The sequence below is a fragment of the Pongo pygmaeus genome, chromosome 17 (assembly GCF_028885625.2).
Source record: "Pongo pygmaeus isolate AG05252 chromosome 17, NHGRI_mPonPyg2-v2.0_pri, whole genome shotgun sequence".
NCBI classification, from domain to species: domain Eukaryota; kingdom Metazoa; phylum Chordata; class Mammalia; order Primates; family Hominidae; genus Pongo; species Pongo pygmaeus.
The window spans coordinates 20626358-20641150 of NC_072390.2; positions in this window are offsets into that span (position 1 = coordinate 20626358).

Sequence of the window (14793 nt, forward strand, 5' to 3'; positions counted from 1 at the left end):
CAGCTGTCCTATTGGCCCCAGTGAATTGGCCCCAATTTACTGTTGTCTTCAGTGAGCCCAGTCTTGATGTTCACAACTATTCTCATTGGGACCAGCCAAGGTGTTCAGAATGGTCCTCATCAGAGCCAGCCCAGGTGTTCACAGCTGTCTTAATTGGGCCTGGTACAGATGTTCACAGCTATCCTCATTGAGCTCAGCCCTAATAGGCACAGCCATTTTCTTGAGACCAGCCCAGGTGTTTATAGCTGCCCACATTGCAGTCAGCCAAGGTGTTCATAGCCATCTGCATTGGGCTCAGCCCTGGTATTCCAAGCTGTCATGCTATGGCCCACCCCAGGGGTTCATAGCTTTCCTTATTGGCATGAGCCCAGGTGTTCATGGCTGTCTTCATTGGGACCAGCCCAGGTGTTCACACTACCCGCATTGGGTCTAGTTGTTCACAGCTGTCCTCATTGGGCCCAGCCTAGGTTTTCACAGCTGTCTGCACTGGGGCCAGCCCAGGTGTCCTCAGCTGTCCTCAATGGGCTCAGTCTGGGTGTCCACAGCTGTCCTCAATGAGCCCAGCCCAGGTAGTTCATAGACATCCTCATTGGAGAAAGCCCAAGTGTTCACAGCCATCCTCACTGGGGCAAGCCTAGGCGTTCGCAGTCGTCCTTCTCAGGACCCAGTCAGGTGTGAATAGCCATCCATATTGGGCCCAGGCAAGGTGTTTCCAGAGGTTTGTTTCAAGCAAGCCCAGGTGTCCAGAGCCATTCATATTGGGCGCAGCCAGGTGTTCATAGCCATCCTTATTTGTCTCAGCACAGGTGTTCACAGCTGTCCTCATTGGCCCCAAGCCAGATGTTCTCATCCAACCTCACTTTGCCCAGGCCAGCTATGCAAAGCTGTCTTCATTGGGAACAGCCCAGGTCTTCATAGCCATTCTCAGTGGTGCCAGCCAAGTCATTCAAAGCTGTCACTGGGCCCAACCATGGTGTACATAGCCATCCCTATTGAGCACAGCCCAAGTATCCATAGCCATCCTTACTGGGGCCAGCTGAGGTCTTCCCAGCCATCCTCATTTGTCTCAGCACAGGTGTTCACAGCTGTCCTCATGGGGCTGAGCCCAGGTGTTCATTGCAATCATTACTTGGGCAAGCCCAGGTATTCACAGCTCTCCTAATTGGGGGCCAGGCCAGGGGTTAATAGCCCTCCTCATCTGGGCCAGCCTAGGCATTCACAGCCATCCACATCATGATTAGTCCAAGTGTTCAAAGCTGTCCTGGTCTCAGCCTAGCTGTTCACAGTTGCTTTCACTGGGCCTATCTGAGGTTTCACAGCTTCTGTCACTGGGGCTAGCTCGGGTGTTCATATCTTTCCTCATTGGGTCCAGGCCCTATGTTCATAGCTGACTTAATCAGAGAAAGACCAGTGTTCACAGTCATCCTCATGGGGGCAAGCCCAAATGTTCACAGTGGCCCTCATTGGCCACAGGCCAGATGTTAACTGCTGTCTTCATAGAGCCAGCCTAGATCCTCGCTTGGGCCCAGCCCAGGTGTTAATAGTCATCCTCAGTGGATTAGCCCAGTTGTTCACAGCAGTTGTCATCGGGGTGAGTTCAGGTGACCAGAGCCATCCATATTGGTTCCAGCCATGTGTTCATAGCCATCCTCATGGGGCCAAGCCAAAGCATTCACATTTGCCTTCATTGGCTTCAGACCAGGTGTTCACTGCTGTCCTCATTGGGCCCAGCCTAGATGTTCATAGTTGTGATCATGGAGACCAGCCAAGGTATTTACAGCTGTCTTCATGGCAATCAGCCCAGTTGCCACAGCTATCATTATTGGCTTAGCCCAAGTGTCCTCAGCTGTTGTGATTGGACTCAGGCCAGGTGTTCACAGCTGTCCTCAGTGGGCCCAGTCGAGGTATTAATAGTCACCCTCAATGGGATTAGCCCAGTTGCTCACAGTGGTCTTCATCGGGTTGAGTCCAGATGTCCACAGCCATCCATATTGGGCCGAGATTGCTGGGCACCGTGATTCATGCCTGTAATGCCAGCACGCTGGGAGGCTGTGGGGGGGTGGATCACTTCAGGTCAGGAGTTCCAGACTAGCCTGGCCAACATGGTGAAGCCCATCTGTACTAAAAATACAAAATATCATCAGTGAGTGGTGGTACATGCTTGTAATTCCAGCTACTTAGGAGGCGGAGGCAAGAGAATTGCCTGAACCTGGGAGGCGGAAGTTGCCATGAGCCAAGATCACGCCGTTGCACTCACAGCTGGGTGACAAGACCGAAAATCTGTCTAAAAAAAAAAATGACAATAAAATAAACCAAACATATTGGGCCAAGCCCAGGTGTCCATACCCATCTTCATGGGGGCAAGGTTAGGTGTTCACAGCTCTGCTCATAGGGCTGAGCCAAAGTGTTCATTGAAAGCCTACTGAGGCAATCTCAGGTGTTCACATTTGTCCTAATTGGAGGCCCCAGGACTTAATAACCCTCCTTATATGGGCCAGCCCAGGCATTCACAGCCATCCTCATGATGATCAGTCCAAGTATTCAAAGCTGTCCTCCTGGGCCCAGCCTAGTTGTTCACAGCTGCTTTCTCTGGACCCAAGCCAGGTTTGCACAGCTTCCCTCACTGGAACTAGCTTAGGTGTTCATAGCTTTCCTCATTAGGCAAAGGTCATGTGTTCATAGCTGTTGTAAGGAAAGTCCAGGTGTTCACAGACATCCTCATTAGGTCCGGCCTAACTCATCTTCACTTGGGCCCAGCCCAGGTGTTAAAAGTCATCCTCAGTGGGATTAGTCCAGCTGTTCACAGCAGTCTTCACTGGGGTGAGTTCAAGGGTCCAGAGCCAACCATATTGGGGCGAGCCAGGTGTTCAAGCCATCCTCAAAAGCCAAATGCGAGCATTCACAGTTGCCTTCACTGGCTTCAGGCCAGGTGTTCACTGCTGTCTTCATTGGGCCTAGTCTAGACCTTCATAGCTATGCTCATGGAGACCAGCCAAGGTATTTACAGCTGTCTTAATGGCAATCAGCCCAGGTGCAACATCTATCCTTATTGACTTAGGCCAAGTCTTCTCAACTGTTTTCATTGGCCCCAGGCCAGGTATTCACAGCTGTCCTCACTGGGATCAGCCCAGGTGTTAACAGTCGTCCTCAGTAAGATTAGCTGAGTTGTTCATGGCAGTCTTCACTGGGGTGAGTCCAGGTGTCCAGAGCCATTCATATTAGGCCAAGTCCAAGTGTTCATAGCCATCTTCATAGGGGCAAGACCAGATATTCACAGCTGTCCTCATAGGGCTGAGCAAAAGTGTCCATCCAATTCAGGTGCCACAGCTATCCTTACTGGCTTAGCCAAATGTTCACAGCTGTTCTCACTGGATCCAGGCCAGATGTTCACAGCTTTCCTCGCTTGGCCCAGGCCATGTATTCATACCTGTCTTAATCAGAGAAAGCCAAGGTGTTCACCCACATCCTCATCGGGGCAGGCCTAAATCATCCTCACTTGGGCCCAGCCCAGTTATTAATAGTTGTCCTTGGTGGGATTAGCCCCATTGTTCACAGCGGTCTTTATCGTTATGAGTCCACATGTCCAGAGCCATCCATACTGAGATCAGCCAGGTGTTCATTGCCATCCACATGGGACCAAGCCCAGGCCCTCACAGTTGCCTTCATTGGCTTCAGGCCAGGTGCTCACTGCTGTCCTCATTGGGCCCAGCATAGACATTCATAGCTGTACTTTTGGAGACCAGCCAAGGTATTTACAGCTGTATTCATGACAATCAGCCAACGTGCTACAGCTATCTTTATTGGCTTAACCCAAGTGTTCTCAGTTGTTCTCATTGGACAGAGGCCAATGTGTTCACAGCTGTCCTCACTGGGCCCGGTCTAGGTCTTAATAGTCACCCTCAGTGGGATTAGTCCAGTTCACAGCAGTCTTCATTGGGCTGAGTCCAGGTGCCCAGAGCAATCTACATTGGTTCTAGCCAGGTGTTCATAGACATCCTCATGGGGCCAAGCCCAGGGGCTCACAGTTACCTCTACTAGTTTCACGCCAGGTGTTCACTGCTGTCCTCATTGGGCCCAACATAGACGTTCATAGCTGCACTTATGGAGACTAGCCAAGGTGTTTACAGCTGTCTTCATGGCAATCAGCCTAGGTGCCACCGCTATCCTTATTGACTTAACACACGTGTTCTCAGCTGTTTGATTGGACACAGGCCAGGTGTTCACAGCTGTACTCACTGGATTCAAGCCAGGTGTTAATAGTCAACCTTGGTGGGATTGGCCCATTTGTTCACAGTGGTCTTCATTGGGGTGAGTCCTGGTGTCCAGAACCATCCACATTGGTCACAGCTAGGTATTCAAAGCCATCTGCACAGGGCCAAGTCCAGTGTTCACAGTTGCTGTTATTAGCCTCAGGCCAGGTGTTCACTGCTGTCCTCATTGGGCCCAGCCTAGATGGTCATTGCTGTATATGGAGACCAGCCAAGGTATTTCAGCTGCCTTCATAGCCCAGGTGCCACAGCTATTTTTATTGGCTCAACCCATGTGTTCTCAGCTGCTGTGACTAGACCCAGGCCAGGTGTTCATAGCTGTGCTCACTGGGCCCAGCCCAGGTGTTAATAGTCGTCCTCAGTGGGATTAGCAGAGTTGTTCACAGTGGTCTGTATCAGATTGAGTCCAGGTGTCCAGAGCCATTCTTATTTGCCAAGGCCCAGGTATTCATAGCCATCTTCATGGGGGCAAGACAAGGTGTTTACAACTGTGCTCAGAGTTGAGCCCAAGTGTCCATTGCAATCCTACTAGGGCAATCCCAGTTGCTCACAGTTGTCCTCATTGGAGGACAGCCCTGGGCTTAAAAGCTCTCCTCATCCTGGCCAGGCCAGGCATTCACAGCTGTCCTCATCATGATCAGGCCAAGTCTTCAAAGCTTTCTTTCTGGGCCCAGTCTAGTTGTTCATGGCTTCTTTCTTTGAAATCAGGCCAGGTTTTCAAACTTCCCTCACTGGTGCTAGCTCAGATGTTCATAGCTTGCCTTGTTGGGCCCAGGCCATGTGTTCATAGCTGTCTTAATCAGAGAAAGCCAAGGTGTCTGCAGACATCTTCATCGGGACTGGCCCAAGTCATCCTTACTTGGGTCTAGCCCAGGTGTTAATAGTCATCCCAGGTTGGATTAGCCCAGTTTTTTGGAGCAGTCTTCATTGGGATGAATTCAGGTGTCCAGAGCCATAAAAACTGGGATCAACCAGGTGTTCATGGCCATTTTCACAGGGCCAAGCCCAGGAGTTCATTGTTGCCTTCATAGGCTTCACGCCTCTTGTTTGCTGCTGTCCTCATTGGGCCCAGCCTAGACGTTCATAGTTGTGTTCATGGAAACAAGCCAAGGTGTTTACAGCTGTCTTCATGGCAATCAGCTCATGTGCCACAACTATTCTTTTTGGCTTAGCCCAAGTGTTCTTAATTGTTCTCATTGGACCCAGGGAAGGTGTTCATAGCTGTCCTGACTGGACCCAGCCGAGGTATTAATAGTTGTCCTCAGTGGGATTAGCTACTTTGTTCACAGTGGTCTCTATGGAGGTGATTCCAGATGTCCAGAGCCATTCATATTGGCCCAAGCCCAGGTGTTCATAGCCATCCTTATTGTGGCAAGACCAGGTGTTCACAGCTGTGCTCATAAGGCTGAGCCCAAGTATCTGTTGCAATCCTACTGGGAAAAATCCCAGTTTTTTACAGTTGTCCTAATTGGAGGCCAGCCCAGGGCTTAATAGCCCTCCTCAATCTGGCCAGCCCAGGCATTCACAGCCGTCATCATCATGATTAGTCCATGTGTTCAAAGCTGTCCTCCCAGCCGTAGCCTAGTTGTTCACAGCTGCTTTCTCTGGGCCAAGGTCAGTTTTTCACACCTTCCCTCACTGGAAATAGCTCAGGTGTTCACAGCTTTTTTCGGTGGGCTAAGGCCATGTGTTCATAACTGTCTTAATCAGAGAGAGCCCAGTGGGGATGGCCTAAGTCATCCTCACTTGGGCCCAGCCCTGTTTTTAATAGTCTTCCTTGGTGGGATTAGCCCTGTTGTTTGGAGCAGTCTTCATTGGGGTGAGTCCAGGTGTCCAGAGCCATCCATACTGGGATCAGCCAGGTGTTCATAGCCATCCACACGGAACCAAGCTTAAGCATTCGCAGTTGCCTTCATTGGCTTCAGGCCAGGTGTTCACTGCTGTCCTCATTGGCCCCAGCCTAGACATTCATAGCTGTGCTTATGGAGACCAGCCAAGGTGTTTACAGCTGTCTTCATGGCAGTCAGCCCAGGGCCACAGGTATTTTTATTGGCTTAGCTGAAGTGTTCTCAGCTGTTCTCATTGACCCAGGCCAGGTGTTCACAGCTGTCCTCACTGGGCCCAGCCCAAATGTTAATAGTCATCCTCAGTGGGATTTGCCCTATAGTTCACAGTGGTCTTTATGCGGGTGAGTCCATGTGTCCAAAGCCATCCATATTGGTCACAGTCACGTATTCATAGCCATCCACATGTGGCCAAGCCCAAGTGTTCACAGTTGCCTTCATTGGTTTCAGGCCAGGTGTTTACTGCTGTCCTCATTGGGCCCAGCCTAGACGTTCATAGCTGTGCTTATGTAGACCAGCCAAGGTATTTACAGCTGCCTTCATGTCAATCGTTCCAGTTTCCACAGCTATCCTTATTGGCTCAACCCACGTGTTCTCAGCTGTGGTGATTGGACCCAGGCCAGGTGTCCACAGCTGTCCTCATTGGGCACGGGCCAGGTGTCCTCCCCCTTGCCAGGTGGACTTTGATTTCCCTTTATTTTACGGTTGTATAGGGCAAAGCAAAATGTGTCTGTGTTAAATATATTCAGCCCTCTGTGTATCTGTGGGTCCTGCATCCTCACATTCTACCAGCCTTGGATCAAAAATATTCATCGTCACTGGCATTAGCCGAGTTGTTCACAGTGGTTTTCATGAGGGCGAGTCCAGGTGTCCAGAGCCATTCAATGCAGCTGACCCCTGGCTGCAAGTCAGCATCAGGGTCCTCAGATCAGCATCACTGGGGAAAAGGCAGCCTTCTAGGGTGCTCTCCTTTGATGTAACAGTTGCAGTTGGAGTCAATGCTTGATTTCTTTTTTCTCAGGGCCAGGCTCTCCCACCCCTTTCCACCTCTCACTGGCATTGCCATGGATCTTCTCCTCAGGCCCCATTTTGTTGTGCTTATAATGTACAGTGAAATCTGAATGTTTTGCTTTTTCTGTCATTTATTATTTATGTTTCATTTTATTTATAAAATTATACAAATTTGTTTTTAGCACTATTACTACAATCACTGAAATTTGAGTTCCTGGTTCTTCTACTTGTTAATTTCATAAAAGGGGACTGAATAAAAGTCATGGTCATTTATCAAAAGAAGGAAACAAGGAGAGAAAAAAGTTAACCTTGGGGCTTATGCCTTCATTTGGTAAGGGGAGTTTTTTTGACTATTTTATCTGATTTTCTTACACAAGCTTTTGAAATATCTGGAGATGCAATTTTAACATGCCTAGTGGAGAGGATCACTTGAGGCCAGGAGCTTTAGACCAGCCTGAGCAACCTAGTCGCTGTCTAAAAAAAAGTTTGAAAAATCAGCCAGGTTTGGTGGCCCAGGAGGTCCAGGCTACATTGAGCTAGGATTGTGCTTCTGCACTCCAGCAGTGGTGACAGAACAAGACTCTGACCCTAAAAAACTTAAAAACTAATAAAATAAAGAAATAAAAATTCTCTTTTATACTTTTTGTCTTAGAGCCAATTTTGTCTGGTGTTAACATTGTGCATCATCTTTCCTTTCTTTTGTTTTTTCTTTTGAGATGGAGTTTTGCTCTTGTTGCCCAGGCTGGAGTGCAATGGCAAGATCTCGCTCACTGCAACCTCTGCCTCTTGGGTTCAAGTGATTCCCCTGCCTCAGACTCCCAAGTAGCTGGGATTACAGGCATGTGCCACCACACCCGGCTAATTTTATATTTTCGGTAGAAACAGGGTTGCACCAAGTTGGTCAGGCTGGTTTCGAACTCCTGACTTCAAGTGATCCACAAGCCTCAGCCTCCCAAAGTGCTGGGATTACAGGCATGAGCCACTATGCCCAGGGGCCCATCCTTATTTTCCTTACCAATTTCCTGGTGTATCTATTTCCATCTTTCTGTTTTAAGTCTTTAACATCTCCTTCAGTATAATATACCTTAAAAAATTAGCCAGAATCTTTCCTTTTGTTTCTTCCTTCCTTTTCTGCTTCCTCTTGGATGGATTATATTTTCCTTTGTCCTTCCTTTGCACTAGTTTGGACATTATGTGTTTCTATTTCTACTCATTTCCTATTGCTTACTCTAATCGAAAGTGAATCAGGAGCTCCGTTCTATTCTCAAGCAACACAGTCAGCTTTCTTCCTATTGCTTACTCTAATCGAAAGTGAATCAGGAGCTCCGTTCTATTCTCAAGCAACACAGTCAGCTTTCTTCCTATTGCTTACTCTAATCGAAAGTGAATCAGGAGCTCCGTTCTATTCTCAAGCAACACAGTCAGCTTTCTTCATTTAAATGCTCATCTTTTCCTTCCATATTGCCTTTGGCCAATATTTTGGTTCTAAACAGTTTTTGAAACCCCAACATCAAAAAAATTTTACAGATCGATCAAGCTATTTATACTTTTTCATGTTCACCATTGCTTCATGAATCTTCTGCTTTTTCCTCTGTTATAGACTTTGTGATCTGTATTTAAAATAAACTGTGTAGTTTATTTCAGATTTCTGTTTCTTGAGGTACTGCTTCCACCATTCACTTTTGCTGCATCTTCCTGACTCTCTTTGAGTGGATTCCATTTTTTTGATATTTAAAAATGTTTCATGCAAGCTCACATTCATTGAGGCTACTTTTCTGCTTTAGGAATCCCAAGTGTCCTGGTCTTTGGAAGTGTCCCTAAAGAGTACTTTGCAGAAATGCTGGAGGCACTGAAAGGCTTTGTGATTTTTAGCCTGGGGTTCCCAGGCCAGGTGGGGCCTAGGCCCAGGCTTTCATGTTCCTGTTTACAATCTTCAAGGCCACCCACCTCTGGACAGGTTCCTTGTTAGCCTCACAGACATGTGATCAGACTTTTTTTTTCAGTTTTCTTTTTATTTCTAGAAAGGGCACTTCTTTGAATTTCTAGGCTTTATGTATCGAATTTCAATTTCACTTTAGCCTCTCCCTGTTCACAACAAGCTTGAAGTCGCATCGCCTGTTCTCTGGAAGGTATTAGAGCTTTACCACCTTGAGGGTGAATCTGGACCCCAGACTTTTCTGAGCCACCATGGAAGTCAGCTCCCTCTTGCCAGGTGGACTTTGATTTCCCTTTATTTTATGGTTGTATAGGGCAAAGCAAAACGTGTCTGTGTTAAATATATTCAGCCCTCTGTGTATCTGTGAGTCCTGCATCCTCACATTCTACCAACCTTGGATCAAAAATATCCACCCCTCACCTCATAGAAAAGATGATTGTATTTGTACTGGACAACATACAGGCATTTCTTCCTTGTCATTATTCCCTACATGATAATGTATAACAACTATTTACACAGCACTTACGTTCTATTAGGTGTTATGAGTAATCTAGAAATGATTTGAAGTATGGAGGAGACTGTGCCTAGGCTGCAGGCAAGTACTCTGCCATTTCCTGTCAGGGACGTGCATAGATTATGCTGTCCAGTGGCATTCCCATATCTTTAAATATTTCCATACGTGGGGGGTCTCAGAGGTCTGAGTTATGTTGGTCTCCCCTGATTAAGGAAGTGAGTTCATCATGATCATAGGCACTTGTAAACTTTCAACATGTCTATTTTGATATCATTTTTAACATTTTTAAATAAAATTTGAAAATGCCAAGATAATATTATTTTTGAAGGGAATGGAGGAGTCATTATTCTAATGCTAGGATTCATTATTAAAACTTTCTAATAATAGAAAGGAGGTCCATATAACTTATACAATTGTCACTTCATCTGTAGATTAAATAGTCTTTTCCAAGTAGCAGCAGCGTAATTTTCTGGTCTATTTGGGTACATAGATGACCTGAAAAGAATAATTTGACATTTATCTTTGTAGAAAATAAGCAATTGGAAAGTTCTCCTTAATCCCGACTCTTAATTTGTGGCTAGAAATGTCAGTGATATGAACATAAGCAGTGCTATTTATTAATATATTGCTTTTCAAAAATCAGTCCCTTTTTTGTAATTACGTAGAAGCAGAACAGAAAGACATTCTTGATTTTGGTGACTGGAGTTGTGGAGGCTGGAAGACTCTACCAATAAAATTGGTGAACCTGACACATGCCACTGTGCCAGTCAGGCTGATTCTCAACGTTGTGAGTATGAACATGCAGTAAAAAATACTGTTCACAGAATACATCAATCTTATGAAATAAAATGGATAATTTTGTTAAAAAAAACTTTACATTACACTATTGGTTTTACTGAAAGTGAGTCTTCTATTTCTGAGCAGAGCACCGTGGCTCGGCAAGGTCTGCCATTTTTCAAGGATCCAAGCTGAGTTCCTGTGGGAGCTGCTCCCTGCGCTGATTTGGTCCCTCAGCTGGCAGGCCCCTCTGTGGTAAACCACGTGACATCTGCCTGTTATGAGAGACAGGTCGGACAGGATGTGCTTTCCATCAAAAAACAAGTAAGGTTTTCCAAACTGCTTTTCTTTCATTCGGATTTCAATCTTAATACTAGTATACATTAATTGTTTACTTTACCTCATAAGGTCCAGAATTTCTGATAATTTCAGTTCTCTTCCAGAGTGCAAAGCAGCAACTCAGCTCTTCAGGTATCATGATCATATTTTTTGGAAATTGTTTTCTCTATATCTAAATACACTACCAATTTGAAACTGATTTCCTCTATCAGTAAATGTGAATGCTTCCAGTCATCTGTCAAATATTTTATGTTATTCTGACAATGAGGCAGATGCCTGCTGTTTTGGGTCAAACCTAGGTAAACCTGCATGACCACAGCAAGTACCACTGAGGACCTATTAGGATATTTTCTCTAAACTGATCTCATCTCACTTACTAGTTGGATGTGCTCTTGCTTCGTCTGCTTCTCCACTCATTTCCAGTCCTCTTTAAATTCTTTAAAATATCTCCTTGTTGGTCAGGTGTGGTGGCTCATGCCTGTAATCCCAGCACTTTGGGAGGCCGAGGCTGGCAGATCACGACGTCAGGAGATCGAAACCATCCTGGCTAACACAGCGAAACCCCATCTCTACTAAAAATACAAAAAAATTAGCCAGGCGTGGTGGCAGGCACCTATAGTCCCAGCTACTTGGGAGGCTGAGGCAGGAGAATGGCGTGAACCCGGGGAGGCAGGGCTTGCAGTGAGCCGAGGTTGCGCCACTGCACTCCAGCCTAGGCAACAGAGCAAGACTCTATCTCAAAAAAAAAAAAAAAAACAAAAAACTTCTTGCCTACATTTTCTTGTTGCCCCTAAGGATATTGTGTTGGACTGCCGATGGCACGTACAATTGAATAACTCTCTGGACTCTGAACTAAAAGAATAACCTTTTTTAATTTTAGAGATTCAGGACCTAGGAGAAGACTTCGTTGGCAAGAGATGACGTAGAAGTTGACAGTCAAAACCCTACATCAGTTCTTAGAAGTGTTGATCTCCAAGAAATAGCAGAAAGAGCTAAATTTCATGCTCCCAGGGACTTACAGGTACCCCCAATCCTCCCCTCTTCCATCATTGTCTTGCATTCAGACTGATGTCACTTTAATGGTGACAGATTGTTGAAAGGTCTGTTTCATTCCATCTTCTAGATGATGCATTTGGTGGCCATCGTGACTTCATGACAAAGCAGCCCTTACCTCTGAGAAACACTGGGAACACTGAGGTTTAGATATCGACATATGAATTCCTGTCAGAGCTCCATGAAGTAGTCTTTCCTGAAACTGTGAGACTTCCCTGTCTTCTGAAGGCCCTGGTGCTGCCTGCCCTGTCACGGTGACCTGAGGAGCAGATGACAGAATCGCTGAGAGTTTGAAAAACTGGATGTTTCTATAGCGTGAAATGTATGCTATGGTGCTCTCAGTATAGAGTCCAAGAAAACCGAGTTCTAGATTTCTGACAAATGTGCATGTCAGCCTGAGGGTGGAGTTGGGGAAGAGTGACACACATACTTTGACCTCTTTTCTGAGACCTGAAGGTGAGTGAGGAGGCGTTAGTGACAGGAAATTGGGGTGCAGTATGTGGGAGATCAGGTTTGCTATGGAAGAAAAAGAAGGAAAAGAGATGCTTTCCAAGAGAACAGGATGAGTTGAGACTGTGATGGACTAGGATAAAGGGAAAAATAACCTCTCCTAGTAAATGAGAAAGGAACCTAAGGCAGGAGTCACTGAGTGAAAGCTGCAAGTCGGCATTTAATTATGATTCTGTCACGTCACTATTTGAGCCGCAGAATGAGGAAGTCCTTCTTCAGTGGATCCAGAGAATCTATTCCTTAAACCTGGAGAAGAACATGAGGTTATAGTTTCTTTTTCTCCAAAGGATCCCAAAGTTTGGGAGGAAAGGTAACAAAATATGTTTATAATGACAACGTTTTACTCATCTCTCAAAACAGCCACTTGCTTAGACGTGCTTCAAAATCAACAATCTGAATGACAGTCCACATCTTACTCTGGTGAATAGATGCTATGAATCTGTGTAACCTCTTTCATTTAGCTTCACATTTTCTTCTTTTTGTTACTGAAAATCTCCTTTGAAACCAGCTGAATAGATATTAAGAAATCATTATTTTTAAGTATATTCTGACAAAAGTATATAATAAAACATCCATTTTTATTTTTCTCATTCACTTTTCTTACACTCCTATAAACTACTAGTTGATTTTGTCAGCTGTTGAGCTGTATTTCTTCATTTCTTCTATGGGCCCTTGAATTCTGGGCCCCCAAATCATAAGTGAATATCTACTTACAGCCAGAGCTCCCAGGTTAAGAGTATCAAGCTTGCTTGTGTGATCCTTCCTTAAAGCGCACTCTCCTCTGGAGGAGACACCCATGGTTTATCCCCCCTGCCTGGGTTACAGAACTGTTTTGTGTGCTCAGTCTGCTATTAGGACCTTACAGAAGAACAGAAGACTCCTGCCTGCACCAGTGTGAATCCCTGTGCCTGGAATGCTTAACCTCAACTTCCCTGGGCTGGCTCCTTCTGGGAAGTTTTCCTCCACTCTTCCCAGATTTCTCATGAATAGCATGCTTGTAGCACCACGGCCGCTCACACCGCCTGTGCAGATGGCATTGTCATCGTCTCTCTCCTTGCCTATATTCTTCTCTGGAGTACAAGCTCTAAGGGTGGGAATATCATTGTATCCTCAACACCTAGCTCAGTCTTTTAGACAAAGGAAATATGGGAAATAGTTGACAAATAATTGAATTCAGGATCTTCAACTCAGATTTCTTTCTCTGTTAGGATCTGAAAATTGTTTGTGAAGCTATTTATACTTAAGTGTGCAATGGTATTAACAGGTGAAGTCCATTCTTCAGGAAGTAAACCTCTGCCACGTGGATCATGCTCAGACTTTCTCTTGATTTTTTCCAACAGGCAGTTTCTTGCTTTGGAAGGTGTCCCTCTTGGTGGAACACAGTAAGTGTCAAAGATGGACAGTCAATCCACCATTTGTATGTGTATTGGAGAAGATCATGAATTAATGTTTGGAGTACAATTTTGTTGTAATAGACACTCTTGAGGCTTAGTTGTACAAAACTGGAAAAGCCTTCTAGATGTGCATGTATCTTGATTTAGCCTTTGTTTAACATAAATTCCAATCCTGATTCTGTCTTCACCGGCTGCAGATTACCTGACACGTGACCAACAACATGGGAGCTGCTGAAGAAGGAGTATTATCACCTCAAATTCATGGCCACTTTGTATTTTCAAAGCCAGCCAAGAGAGATATTTACAAAGCTATGTAGAAAACTATGCAGTCCATCCAGGCATCTCCATGAGCTAAATTTCTCAGTCAGTCACCCCATGATTTTAGCAAAACCCACAGAAGTGGATTTGATGTGTCAGCCTTTGGACACTTTCTGCCCATACCAAATGGAGCACCTGACAAGGAGGAGACCCTAAGAAATGAGATTTACTATTTACTGTAAAATTGAGTTTTTTGAGACTGCCTATATTATACAGATTCATCTTTAAAAGGGCCTCTGGAAGAGACAGCTCTCAGAAGCCTGTGGCAGTAATAGTTCCTCTTCCCTCAAGCAGTAGCTAGTTAGTTCTTAACTTCAGAGCACATTTAACTTACTATATGACTCTGTGGAAATCCAGCCTCTCCCATTTCCACTTGATAACTCTACTACTTGAAAATAATAACCAGAGTTCTTTGAAAAGTAAAAAGTAAATAAATAAAAGTAAAAACTGTAAGTAATGTTTCTTTCAGATTATGCCTTTCCCAGTCATTGTACCTGTGGAAGGCTTTGCCAGAGGTGCCAACAGCCAAAGGTGTCAGCTTTCTTTTTTCATACAAGGGAGAAGAGGCATAGGCCACATCTTAAATAATTTATTAGCTGCTGATTTTCCCAAAATTTGAGTAAGATCCTTCTTTTAACAGACCAAATGTGGATGGGATGGCAACATAATTCACCAAAAACTGGTGCCTCTTCTTTTTTGAGATGGTTATGGGATTGTGGAACTCAGTCAGTCATACTTACCTTATAAGGGGACTAGAAGGTGTACACAGTGTCATCTTTATCCCCGGGATGTATCCTCACCAAATTGGACTGTCTTCCGTCTAACTGGG